This window comes from Myodes glareolus, chromosome 1, assembly GCF_982192425.1.
Source record: "Myodes glareolus chromosome 1, mMyoGla1.1, whole genome shotgun sequence".
Lineage (NCBI taxonomy): Eukaryota > Metazoa > Chordata > Mammalia > Rodentia > Cricetidae > Myodes > Myodes glareolus.
The window spans coordinates 11,936,742-11,951,634 of NC_142026.1; the positions used below are offsets into that span (position 1 = coordinate 11,936,742).

At 40.9% G+C, this 14,893-nt stretch overlaps 1 long non-coding RNA gene across 2 annotated transcripts in view; it reads right to left on the minus strand.

The window, feature by feature from the left end:
- Positions 1-11,564: 11,564 nt before the first annotated feature.
- The window catches only part of LOC146896184 (uncharacterized), a 51,060-nt gene continuing 47,731 nt past the window's right edge, over positions 11,565-14,893 (minus strand). For both annotated transcript variants that reach the window (XR_015004909.2, XR_015004910.2), the window contains exon 3: positions 11,565-12,670. This is a non-coding gene — a long non-coding RNA (uncharacterized LOC146896184). The remainder of the gene's footprint in view (positions 12,671-14,893) is intronic.

A 14,893-nucleotide genomic window follows, 5' to 3' on the forward strand; every position in this document is an offset into this window, starting at 1 on the left:
GTTGAGAAAAAAAATCACTGTGTCCCTTTTTCTTCTAACTTAAACCCAGGGAAACTGAAGGAAGTAACTGTTAGGCATCTTGCCTAGAATCACATTGCAAATTACTCTGAGATCTTAGTCGTCCATATTAACAACTTTCTCTTGAACATCTTCTGGGTCGACCTTTCAGGCTGACCTTCTAGAATTTCAAATAGTGTTTTGTTTTGGTTTTACTCTGCCTTTTATCATTAATAATCATCCCTGATGCTCCCTTCTAATAATCAAGTCAATATCACAACATTAAGGATTTAGATGTTGGGAAGTTTCACTTGGATGTTTCACATGCATGAATGGATGGAGTTTCATTTCAGGACCTTTTAACACATTTAACAAGTGCATTCCCCCCACCACACACAAGGGACTGGCATTGTCTTTGTACTCACAACAGTTAGATTTCATAAGAGTCTACTAAGACTACTCAGTAGAGAAAAGGAATGTCATACCACCCGGATTTCAAGGGCTTCTATGACGAGTGGATTTCCTTCCTGTCCAGAGTGGGTGATACATAACCTCAGTATAACTCAGCACATGTACTTGGTAACTCCATACCTTTTCTAAGCCAATAGGCAGTTCACTCCGAGTGGGTATATTTGGGTTTTAAAAGAGACAAAAAATTAGAGAGTGAACTCTGCTCTGTATGGGCTCCAGTTAACATATTCCATATGGTAGCAGGTCAAACACCTTAACTTGTTTTATAGACCCACAGCCTAATATTCTTCAGCTCCTGTATAATTTACTCCGCATTATGCTTGCAGGCAATATTAATTTGCATGGGTTCAAAAGGGTCATTAGTTTATTACTAAGTATCTGTGTGACCTTTGGCAAAGAGAAAGTATTACATAAGTACCAAATTAGAGTCCCCCAGAACCTGGAATGTTAAGGTTTTCTTAATTCTTCTTTTATTGTCAGATAACTTATGGAGATGTGCTCACGATACTCATTAGCTTAAAGTTCCTTTCCTTTAGACACATGTTTATTCAGCAATATGTAAAACATTTTAATATTCAAGTTTCATAAATGTACTGCGTATACAGCAGGATGAGGAAGGCGCAGACAAGAGGAAAAATAATGAGCACAGATATAGTTGAATGCCATAATTGTAAAATTAATAGTCACAACTAATTTGCATACTTCATATATAAGGCCAAGTATCAAGGTAGAAGGAAATGTTACAGTACTTTTAAGGCTGCATCATCTCAAATTAACCACAACGCAGTTTTAAAGTATGCCCAATGTATATGCATCAGCTAATCAGCATCTGAGGCCACGAAATGGAAATATATGCTACTCAACACATTGCTAAACAACTAAGAAAATACCAGGAAAATATCTCTATGTAGTTTTCGAAATGAAATTTTAATTATTGGTCATAATTTTGGTGGAGAGAGACGAGAAGCAAGGGGACTGTGTATCATCTAGCTTTCCTAATTGCTGTGACCAAACATTTGACCAAAGCAATTTAAGAAAATATTTACTCTGGCTCACAGTCTGAGTGAATGAAGAAGCCTCACTTAGATCTGTCAGCGTTCTCCAATGGATGTATCATGTTCCTGGCGTCTCCTATCTCCTGGGGTCTCTACTGACACGTAGCATTCACCCTCACAGATTCCTGGACAACCCATTCAGGAGCTCCATGTAGAGTCCCTGATATCCTGACATGCATTGCCTAGCCTCAGCAGCTCTCTGGAACCTAGTCGCAAGCCACCATGATCCCCTCATTTATGCATCTACACACCTGCAAAACCAGTGCCATATGGAAGCCATCATAATTTGCTGTCATCTTGAAATGTAGCCTGGCCCCTTCGAACTAAAACCACAGTAAGCCCTGAGTGCTTGTCTGATTGAACTGGAGTGGCATTTCCTAGGTGGCCCTGCTCACTCCAGCGGGATGCTAATGGTTCTCTTTTCAAGGACTCTTTTTTCAAATACACACCTGTAATCTCAGTATCAAGGAAGCTGGGGCAAGAGGAAGTCTATGAATTTTAAGCCTGAGCTACATAGTATGTACCATGCTAGTTTGGGCCACACAAATCAAAGCCAGTCTTGAACAACAAAACAAACAATAAAAGCACACCAAGCTATAGAGATGGTTCAGTGGTTGAGGGCACTTACTCTTCTTGCTGAAGATCTAGTTTGAATACCCGGTGTCCACATGGTAATACACGAATGCCTGAGACTCTAGGTCCTGGTCAGCCTATATCCTCTTCTGACCTCCATAGGCACAACATGCACGTGATACATTTATTATAAAATAAAAACAAAAATAAATAAATCTGGAAAAAAACAGGAACGGTTTTGAAGCGGTTTCCATTATTATCACTTCTCATGGATGTAGCAGACTTTTCCTATTGTCAGAGTGCAAAGTGTAAAGTCTCTCTTCAATGTCACTAATCCCTGTAACATATGGATGCTTTGACCATGCACACCTGTTGCAATGTTAAACTCACTTCTTCCCACTCCAAATTACACAGTTTTCACATTGTCTTTGAATGTGCCTATAAGCCCCACATGGCTACTACGATGAGCAATAACCATGCAGTAGCCTAAATATTAACTTGTATTATCAACATTTCCTCCACCCAGTTAGTTGATTTAATACTTCTGAATTCAACCTTACTCAGTCTTTCCAGACAAGAGTAGGATATAACAAAAACAGCCTGTACAATAGAATCCTTGCTCTCCCCAAAATTTCCTGAGCCAGGCCTCTGCTGTCTGCCTTTTTTCTGGACTCAGGTCTTTCAAACTTCCACCAAAATGACCAATTGAGCACTGCTTGAAAGGTTTTTAAAGTTTCTTTGTAGCCCATGACTCCACTCCACTGTGTACTCAATCCAATTTGTGTGTCTGGCGGGGGGCGGGTGTACATGCATGTGTGCAAGTGCACATATGTATATGGAGGCTGTAGAACAACACTACTATTCATCTTTTTAATAAATAGGTGTGTGTAATGTTATGTTGATGTGCAGTGTGTGACCACATGTCCATGTGTATGCGGAGGCCCAAGGTTGACAGCAGGAGTCCTCCCCCCCATCTTTGCTGATACAGGGCCTCTCACTAAACATGAAGCCCGTCTGTTTGGCTAAACTGGCAGGTTCATGAGCTGCAGGATCCACTGCCACTGAAGTCCTAGGGCTGGGTTCTAAGTACATGCTACCATGCCTAGCTTTGTTCACGAGTGTTGAAGAAATGAACTCCAATTATTAGCCTGGTGAAGCAGGCACTTTACAGACTAAGTAATCTCCCTTGCCTCACAAGTTCATTTTCTGGCTGTGTCTCACTGTTCTAGAGCTCACCAAGTAAGCTAGGCTGGTCAGTCAGCAAGCTCCGGGCATCTGCCTGCCTCCACTTCACTAGTGTTAGAATTATGAGCATGCGCCACCATGCTCAGCACCTCATGTCGATTCTGTGACTTGAACTTAGGTTCTCATGGTTGTAGAACAAGGACTTTACAATTGAGGATCTAGCCCACACAGACCAACGTCAAGGGCCTTTACACCACAGGCTCAGGGCTCACACAGCAGTGATTCTGCCATCGGTACCAGTTCTCTGTATCAGTTACTTTTCTTCCTCCTGTAATCAAATATCTGACAAGAAGCAGTTTAAAAAAGAAAGATGTATTTGACTCATGCTTTGAGCACACACTCTCTCAAGGAAGAGAAAGCAAGAGGCAGGTATTACTTGTGGCTGAGGCTCTTTCTATTCGGGGCTTGTTGGAAATTAAAGGACATACTGACGTAAGTACAAGCCCAAGGAATTCTTTTTGGAGACCTCTACTCAGGTGAAACCAGGATTCTTGACTGTGTGGCAGAAGGCAGTTTTAAGATGAGCCAGTATGGAGCAGAGTTGGAATGTACTGAGAAGGTATTTCAGCGCAGTTAAGCACAGGGGTTAATGAGAAGAGTGGCTCGGAGACAGGATAAGACACACCCAGGTATAGGTGTGGACTTCTCAAGAAAGAGTTGTGCTGAAGAGTCTTACAATAGCGCTAATGTCTCTACAGTAGCCATATATGTGATTCCACCGTCTGCAGTCACATCTCACAGCGTTGCTAAGGAAATGAAATATTGTCTCTGTGTAGCTAATCAACAAATGTCAATGTGCTGCAATTTTAGGAGACTTTAGTTCTATGGTGGAGGACTTTTTTCTATTTCTACAACATCTTAATTTTCCCTATTCAATTCTGCCTCAATATTATGTTATTATAGTCTGTTTCTATCAGTTATAAAAGTATCCAAAATGTAAGCATGGATTCCCTTTTATTTTCTAATTAAATCAAGTTCCGAGATACCCCTATAATTATATTCTCATGCACTCAAATCTCAAAGCATTTTTTTAACCGTTCAAGAAGGAAACATCACAATGGAGGCAGAACTACCAGGGACTCTGATGAACTTGGCCCGAATGGAGTACATCACTTAGCACTATCTATGAACTTGAAAGAATTAGAACAACACACCAAAGTGAAAAAAGATAGGACAAGGAAAATCAAAAGCTCAGAATAGATGCCCTAAAGAAGCCCTCACACAGGTGAAGATCACCCGGTTTTCACCTCCAAATCTCAATACAATGGTCACTCTTCACCCTCACCCCCCAACCAAACCCTAGTGCCAAGCCTGTCCTATTTAGAAAACAGGGAAGAGCTCATAGCTCGCTATGGTAAAACCAAAACTGCTTCTGGTCCTCCGATGCCTTTGTATTTTAGGAACCAGATATTTTTCTTCAAAGCTTACATTTCCACATAATTATCATTATTGATGGAGACAAATGCTTAACTAGCATTTACACTCTGGCAAAAATTTAAGAGAAGGTAACTACCAAACCTCTCTTAGTCTTTGTTTTTTGTTTGTTTGTTTGTTTTGTTTTGTTTTTGCCTAGATTGATCTCTAAGCATCAGAGTCATTTTAGGGTTTTGATTTCTTAAATACTTTCTTAGATAGCCACTCCAAGACTACTTTCATTTTTGGACACTGTGATAATTAATCTTCTTGTAGGCATGTCTATGAGGGTGTTTCCAGAGAGGTTCAACTGTGCAGGTGAGATTTACCTTGAATGTGCATGGCAGCGGCTCCTGTCTGGACACAAGAGTGGAAGATCTCCAACTGAACATCAGCATCCATGGCTCTCTGCCTCCTTGTGTCTAATGCAATGCCAGCGACTAGCCACCTCACACTTCTGCCACCTCACACTTCTGCCGCCTCACACTTCTGCCACCTCACACTTCTGCCACAATTCCTTTTTGCCACGATGGACTATATCCCCTCTTAAACCTTAAGCCCAAACTATCACTTCCTTTCTTTCTTAAGTTGGTATTGTTAGGTGTTCTAGCATAACACAAAATTAAAATACAGACACTGATTATTGGCCCAAACTACCTGCCAAATTTTGTTTATCCATTGTTGTGGAATATTTGTTTACATTGCAAAGACGGGTCTTTGTCAAGGTGCCTTCTGATTGGTTTAATAAAAAGCTGAATGACCAATAGCTAGACAAGAGGTATAGGTAGGCCTTCCAGGCAGACAGAGCTCTGAGAAAATGAAGGCAGAGTCACAGCCAGATGCAGAGGACAGATGGGCAGTCGGCAGAGATGAGGTAATGAGCCATGGACAGAATATAGATTGAAATAAACAAGTTAAGTTAAAAGAGCTAACAGAACAAGCCTAACCTAAGGTCAAATGTTCATAATTAATAATAAGTCTCCATGTCTATTTGGGGGAGCTGGATGGTGGCCCAAAGAAAATTCCAACTAAATTCATTTCTTGGGTAGTTATGGCTTTCTAGTTTGAGACTCCAGACCAATATCACCTTACTTTCTCTAAAATTCCATGACCGTAATCAACTCCATAATCATCATTCTGTTGTTGTCACATCACCAAGGAGTCAACAGGGAGCGAGGTCGAGCCAGAAAGTGAGGGCAACATTAGTATGAGATCATGACTTTGGGGATCATTGAGACAAAGATTCTAAACTTTTCAAGCATTTGGAGGGCTTAAATTAGCAAGAAATGCATGTATTTCAGATCTAACCAGAAAAGACCCATATGACAGAATTGAAATCAGCAGACTGAGGTCAATATGGACAAAGATGCAAGCATGGGAAATGGGTTGAAGATAGTCAGAGAACAACTTGGGATTGTTGGACTGTCTGGACCAACGAACAATAAAAATAGCATCTTCTTATAGATAGTTAAGCAGTCTGAATAGGCACAAGCAGAAAGCGTGAATTCTAGGGATGAACAGGGCATCTGTTACTCTATTTTAGGTGTGGCGTTTTGCTTTGGTGTGCGTGTGTGTGTGTGTGTGTGTGTGTGTGTGTGTGTGTGTGTGTGTGTGTGTGATAGAGAGGGGGGATGAGGATCAAATACAGGGCCTTGTCTATACTAAACACTACTCCACTAAGCACTTTTTTTCCTGGTACCGGAGGTTGAATTAAGGCTTTGGGCACTGTAAGCCCATGCTCACACTTGGGGGGTAGGCATTCTTGGTTGTTTTACAGAAGAATCCAATTGTCAAGAATCACAGCATGTAAACAAATGTATACTTCCATTTAACCCTCAGTATTAAGTAGCATAATAATTATGTTATTTTCCTAAGTATTTCTTTCCCCCAAACCATGTGAGCATCTGGATATACAATGTCTGCTCACACAAAAATAACCCATAACTAACACGAATTAAGTAGTAATTGCAACCAACAACTTTGTCTATTGTCCTGGCTAGTTTTGACATCAACTTGTTATGAGCTAAAATCATCTGAAAGGAGGGAACCTCACTTGAAAAAAAATGCCTCCATAATATTCAGCTGTAAGTCATTTTCTTCATTACTGATGGATGGGGGACGGCCCAGCCCATTGTGGGTAGTGCCATCCCTATGTCCTGAGTGCTATAAGAAAGCAGGCTGAGCAAGCCATGAGGATCATACCACTAAGCACCCCGCTCCATGGCCTCTGCATCAGCTCCTGCCTCCAGGTTCCTGTCCTGCTTGAGTTCCTGTCCTTCCTTCCTCCAGTGATGAACTATGATGTGGAAGCACAAGTCTAATAGGCCTTCTCCTCCTCAACTTGCTTTTGGTCATGGTGTTTCATCACATGATAACTCTAACTAGGATATCTATCCAACTTTTTTCTTTCGTATTTCATCCTTCTTTTTTTCTCCCTCCCCTTTTCCCCCTCCTCCCTCTCTCCTCCTTCTCTCCTGCATTTCTTACCTCCTCTTCAACTCAGGGAATGAACCCAGGGTTTCATTCATGCTAGGCGAGCACTCTGACACTGATCTGGCACCCGTGCCTCCGGCTAAAGTTTTTGGAGTAATTTTCTGCACAACTGAAACTTAAGAACTGCTATACCCCACATGATATGCTTGCTTTTATAACTTATAGGTGGGATCGGAAAGATCAGGGGAGGAGTTTACCAGTTCTTGCATCAGTCAGAAGAAAGAATGAAGGTATTTTTGGTCCTGCCTTTGCCAAGATTACTGTTGAGTGTGTTAATTGCTTCATCTCCCCATTCTACAATGATGTCAATGGTAATGTCTATATAGCACAACCATACAGGGGAATGAGGCTAGAGATAACACTGCATGAGCTCTGAGAAAAGCACCTATGGAAGCATAGGATATTATGACTAAGAAGTTTCCACAGCCTTTAAAGCCTCCAAAGGCCCCAGGCTGGGTTTGGTTTGGTGCCAGAATATGTCAGGTTGACAGCCAACAATCTTGGCTTATTTCACTTTTTTTCTTTTTAGAAAGAGAAGCAAGCCTCCTGGCATACTTAACCTGCGTGTTACATCACCACACCACCACAGGGGCTTGCTGAGCTCCGGTTGCTGGAAGCCAACACTCGGTATGAAATGACAGGCGCTGGACTGACGCACGGAGGTCAGGCGTCTTTGCCTTGGTAAAAGAGAAAAAGAGTAAGACTAATTAATTCCTCTCTTTTAACCAACTGAGTGACGATGCTCCCTTAGCTTGGTCTTATTAACCTTCTGTCCATTTAGTTCTAAAAGATATTAAGAAATAATTAAGGAAAATAAAGAAAATTTAAAGTTACATAAACAGATTTTTTTTTCATGGTTAGTTGTCAGCTTGACACAACCCAGATTCATCTGGGAAGAGGGTGTCTCACTTGAGGGATTGCACGTGTCAGATTTGTCTACGACCTCATTTGTTTGAAAGATCAACTGGTGACTGATGTGGAAGAGCCCTTTACTTGCTGAGTTCTCATTGTCGACTCGATGCAACCAAAAGTCATCAGAGAAGAGGGAGTCTCGACTGAGGGATTTGCACAGGTCAGCTTGGCCTGTGGCCTGGCCTGTGAGAGACTGATGATTGGTGTGGAAGGAACCAATCCAGTGAGGGTGGCACCGGCCCTAGACAGGTGGTTCAAACCGGTGAGCAAGTTTGAGGAAGAAAGAGCCCATAAAAGCATTCATCTATTATTTCTGCTTCAGTTGTTGCCTTAATTACTGCCTTGACTTCCCCAATTTTGATTTATAACCTGGAATTAGAAGCCCAAAGAAACCTTTTGATGCTGTAAGTTGCTTTTGACCAGGACATTTATCATAGTAACAGAAAGCAAACAAAACTTGGATAGACGTTTTTCTTCATCACATTATGTGTGCAAGAAATATTTTCTAAAGTTTCTCTATGATGAAAAGGACTCAAAATCATTGCAAGCATTTGAGATAAGCTAAAAAAAAAAAAGGGGGGGCGCAGAGAAATGGTGGTGATAAGAGAAGTATAAAGATGGACACAGGGATGTGTCCTTGTCATGGATGTCAAAGGCTTATACAAGTTCCCTTGCAAAAGTGTATCAATGGGCGGTGGTGGCGCACGCCTTTAATCCCAGAACTCCGGAGGCAGAGGCAGGTGGATCTCTGTAAGTTTGAGGCCAGCCTGGTCTACAAGAATGAGTTCCAGGACAGACACTACAGCTACAGAGAAACCCTGTCTTGAAGAATCAAAAAAAGAAAAATAAAAAATATAAATAAATAAATAAATAACAGTATATCAAACAACATGAGGAGCAGACGAAGTCCGCAGGTGAATGTGTGTTGATTTACAAGGATGCAATCATGTCAAGAACCCCAATGTCTCAGACTGACTGCAATGGCAATGCCTTTACTTTGTCACGGCATGCATGCTGATAAAAATGTCAAACGCAGCCTCCTTCCCCTCCACAGAAGGTCTATATAGTCTGAGACCTCTCCCCTACAGAAAGTTCTCGCCGAGTTACGTTCAATCCTTCTCCTCATTCAGCATTATACACTCACCCCACCTCCTTGTTCAGCTGTATAAAATAAGCCTGCTTCCTGATTCAGGCGCATAAGGTAACAGGGTTGAGTTTCTGGGCGACTGGTGGTGTCTCCATCGAAGGGCAGACGGCCTACCATACTGTAGGCTCTCAGCATGTGTGCCTGTCTTCTTGTCATTTCTTCATTGCCTATCAACCCTGTCAACTCAGTCTCTAAATCTGGGCAGAGCATGGCAAAATGAGGCCGAGGGAATGTGGTAATTAAATAGGAACTCTAATAAAAAGACCTAATATGACGACTGGCTGTGACAACATCTTCATGAAGAACCAAAGCTGACCTGTGAAGGTGTCACAGAGTGTCTGTAGCAATATGGTGACACCGTGGACTCCAGCTAGAAAAGAGAGTTGGAACAACTGGGAAAATAACAGGGGCAGCCAAAGAGAAGAACCCTGTCTTTGGAAATAGGATAAAGATACTTTTGTTCAAGGTTGAGGGGATATAGTCATTACGGAAAAGTTAGGAGCAAGGAAAATGACTGAATGAGGGGAAGGCGAGATCCACTTTGAGTCTTAGCTAAGGATCATCAGCACAGAACAGAACTGGGACTAACCTAACTTCACTCACGGTGTTTACTTCATAAAAGATAATAAATAATGAAATGAACTACTCACATTGTGATTCACTTGCACGAATCGTTACTTTCTTCTCCAGACGAGGGTTCTGTGCTACAGACTACATTTCATTTCGGATGTGTGTGGCATACACAATCTGAATTCCCTGCTCCACACCTCTTCCCATCATCTCCCCCTATAGGGCTGGGAAAACCATGGGTAAAAGCACGGGCCACCCGAGTCACATGACCTTATTACAGAACCCCGGAATCCATGTAAGAGCCAGATGCAGAGAACAAGGGTCTATAATCCCAGCAGTCCCTGCAGAAAGGAGGAAGGAGGATAAAGGAAGAATCCCCTGAAGCTCACAGGGCACTGAGCCTGCCCCTGCTGTGGCAGAGAACCCATCTGAAACAAGGTAGAAAGACAAGGACTAACACCCAAAGGTTGTCTGACTTCCACACATGTCCTGCCATTATTTGTGTGGCCACACCCACACATTTTACACACACACACAGACACATGCATACACATGCATGCGTGCACACACATACCTGTGTCATTTATGTTTTAAGTGACTACATGCTTTAGAGAATGACAAGTCCTGTCTTATCCTCGGAACCTTTAGTAGTTTACTAAAGTTACTCATATAAATTCTATCGTCCTTGGCAGTGATAATGTTTTGAAAGAGACATGCTAAACTTTCCTGTTTTCAAAATAGAAGCCTTACAAGGGAGACCTCCACTTCTCCTACTTGGTATAGTAGTGTCGACATGAAATAGCTGGTGTATAGACCCATCCCATGAGAAAGCAAAGTGTTATGGCGCTGGTAAGCAATAAGTGGAGAAAACGGTTCCATTGAACATCATAGACCGACTATAGACCATTATAGGAAATAGTTACACTGATCACAGACTGGATAGGATTTAGAATCACCATGAAAACAGACCTCTTAAGTATGTCTCTGAGGCAACTTCTTGGTTAGATTAATTGCAGTGGAAGAATACCCCTCACTGGGGACAGGAATCACTCCCTGGGCTGTTGTCGTGGGCTGAATAGAAATGAGAAAGTGTATGAGAGAGTATGAACGTTCATCTTTCCCTGCTTCCTGACTGCTAGTGTCATCATCTGAAGCTCCCACTTCCATGGTGGGCTGCATGATTGAGTCATGAGCCAAAATAAGCCCCTTCCTTCATGAAATTGCTTTGTCGGGTGTTTTGTCCCAACAATGCGTAAGTCAACGAGTGCCCCGCCACAGGGCTTCTGGCTGTACAGTTATCAGATACATTTTACTAGAGTTTCTGTCTCTTAAAACAAAGTGCATTCTAAGTGGCATACTACAGGTTAAGTATATGAGGGCTGAGAAAGGCAGATTTTATTAAGGTCCAACTCCATGTCAGATATTCTGCACCCCTTCTTTCATTATTGTTATATGAATGCTGTTTGATTCACGTGCTCCACATTTAAACCAGGTTTTACTCAAAAGCCTGGATGTTCCTACCCCTCTATATGGGATTAGGAAACCTTATCCAAATTATGAGCCACTGAGTGTTGCTTCTAGCCTACACTAATATTACTTCCTAGACTTAAAATTGTTCTCTTATGAATATCAAATTTCTACAGGGCACTATAGAGCTATGAAGCTGGGCCATGAAATAAGGCAGACTGTTCACGTATCAGCACATTTATTGACCAGGTGAACTAAAACAGATTACTTAGATAGTAGAGTGTGCATTACCACCAAAACAGACAATAATGACATCTACCTGCAAATGGATATTTCCAGTAGTACATTAGATAATGCCTGCAGAACATCCAGCAAATACCACTGAGGATTTAGTCAAGCCACAAATGTGCTCTGTTCATAAAATTTTGCTACTGCAAAATACACAGTCAATTTTTAAAAGTCACATCATAGAATTTTAGGAGTGGAGGAAACCGAAGAAATACATTCCCATGCTATCCCTGCATGCAATGGGAAGAGCCTATAATTTAAAAAAATAGCTCATAGCAATATATAAAATATATAAATGACCTTCTTTCTAGTTACTTCTAGAAAACTATTTGGAACAAATTTATATCCCCCCAGGAAACTTATGGTAAAAGTTACCTATCATTAATGACTAGTGAATAGCTGTACACAGCTGCTTGAGAGAAGGAAAACAAACAAGGTTAGTTGAAAATATATGAGTGGGATAATTGTCCTTATGTTTGTCCCACTGCATGGTAACATTTTAGTGTTGTGTAGCTAAAGATGCTGAACTTAGAGTTTTAGAAAAACACAGCTGGAACCTTCTCCATTATTTATTGGTCTTGCAACTAGGTACAAGTGGATTGTCATCTTTAAATCTCAACTTAATCTTTAAAAGAAGGTGACATGTGACACTTAGTCACTTGCCTCTCTTATGGCCTGATTCTGAGAAAGCATATCCCAAAACATTTTACATAATGTAACGTCAGCATATGTGTGAGGAAAATAAAAATGTCGATGACCACAAATGACAGAAAGCTCAAATTCTGCCTTCTGTAACGTGTTCTTTCTGACTGTTTCCTTCAGATATTTACTCATTTCTGATTCTGAAGTGTCAGCAGCCTCCCGGAAAGCTGCGAATGGCTGTAGATTCAAGGAGGGTCCTTTGATGATGGCAATCTTTGAAGGTTTCTCGTCTCTAGAGGCTCGCTGCAGCCGATGGAACAACTCTACAGGCTCCGTTTGTGATCCTCGGCTGGAGTCACGGTTGAAAACCACTCAATCAAGAAACCAATCAGTCTGCCTAGAAAACAAATGGGTTAGAGAAGAAATGCCAAGATGACTCAGACACAATTTCGAAAGTGTTTTTAATGGGGGCATTGATTAGGCCTCCACTGAATATTTACTAAAAATAAAAGATAATATTGGCAATGCTCTTTGTGGACTCTCTTCCAGATAGCTGTGACGTCTGAGAAGCACTTGGAACAGCACACACGGAAACCGTAACTAACTGCATCATTCTTACCTATGATTGCTTCTCTCACTCCACAAAAGCCTTAAGTAAAATGAGTTGTTTTTCCAGGAATCCAGAATGCAGTAGAAATCAGTAAAGCAAGCCCCAGTACTCTATTTCATTGTTATAATTGTTAGTTTTCATTCTAGTGCAGAATCTCTTTTGCTCATAGAAAGTTGGCTTTAAATACCGGTCATTGTCCCAGGCAATTAAAAAGGTACATAAATGACTCCAAAATCAGTACAAGATAAAATGGAAAGGGTCTGTGCAGAAAACTAAGGTAACCTCCAATATGCATAAGTATAAACTCTTACAGAGGAACAAAACCTAACCAGGCGTGAGAGGACCACGAACCAATCACAGCAGAAAATGTGAGATGGATGATGTCTAGAAATTAGTACAGAAAAGATTAGGAACGCTTGCCTTTTACTGCCTCCAGCTTTTGTAGGCAAGCATCTGAAAACACTAATTTCATTGAATGGCTGCCCTTCTGTTTCCTGAAAACCTTAACATGGTTGATATGTATGAAAGGACTTAGCCAACTTCAGAATATTACCATAGTACACAACTAACTTATAAAAAAAGTAACGCCCAACTTTTCAAGTAAGGTACTGAACCACTTAATTATCCCACCTAAAGTGATCATGTTTTCACTTAGTTTCATGTAGACAGACATGTCTTATTTATCAACCTTCCAGGTACAAAATTAGATATGATGATTGAACTTCTAACATGAGTTTTCATGGACATCAAATCAAACACCTTCTCTCCAATGTACTCCTCATTCTTCTCAGGCCTGTTTCTGTTCCTTATCCCTTTCTATTCGTTTGGTTTCCTTTTTTAGACCAATTTACCTGAAACTAATGTTTTTGTTTATTTGATGTGTTCTGAATTTGATCCTCTATTTCTATTTTTTTCTATATTCAAGTCACTTTAATGAGAAAATCCTCTTGTCAATACAGGTAACAACTTTCTTCAATGTTAGTATCTTCTGTTTTTTTTTTCTTTAAAGAATCCTTCCTTATCCAAAAGACATAGTGGAGCAGTTATGGGGCTAAGGAAAAACCTGGTGCTAGGAAAATTCCCAGGAATCCACAAGAATGACCCCAGCAAAGATTTCGAGCAGTGGTGGGGAGGGTGCCTGACCTGGCTTTCCCCTGTAATCAGATTGGTGAGTACCCTAGCTCTCATCATAGATCCTTCTTCAAGTAACTGATGAAAGCAGATGCAGAGATCCACAGCCAAGCACCAGGCCGAGCTCTGGGAGTCCAGTCAAAGAGAGGAAGAAGAGATAATACGTGCAAAGGAGGGGCGGGGTCACAATCATGACTAAAAAACCCACAGAGACAGCTGACCCGAGCTTGTAGTAGCTTATGAACTCTAGACAAATAGTTGGAAAGTTTCTCTCCATTTAGTTTGATGTTGGCTGTTGACTTGATGTATATTGCCTTTATTTTGCTTAGGTATGTTCCTTGTATCCCTGCTCTCTCCAAGACCTTTATCATGAAGGGATGTTGCATTTTCTCAACAGTTTTTTCAGCATCTAGTGAGATGATTATGTGATATTTATTTTTCAGTTTGTTTATATAGTGGATTACATTCACAGATTTTCATATGTTGAACTATTCCTACATATCTGGGATGAAGTGAACTTGATCACAGTAGATGATGATTCTGATGTGTTCTTGGATTCTATTTGCCAGTATTTTATTAAGTATTTTTGCATTAGTGTTCATGAGTGAGATTGGTCTGTACTTCTCTTTCTTAGTAATGTCTTTATGTGGTTTGGGTATCAGGATAATTGTAGTCTCATGAAAAAAGTTTGTCAATGTTCCTTCTGTTTCTATAGCTTGAAACAATTTGAGGACTATTGGTATTAGTTCTTTGAAAATCTTGTAGAATTTTAGCTGAAACCATCTGATCCTGAGCTTTTTTTGGTTGGGAAACTTTTGATGACTGTTTCTATTTCTTTAGCAGTTATAGGTCTGTTTAATTTGCTTATCTGCTCTTGAT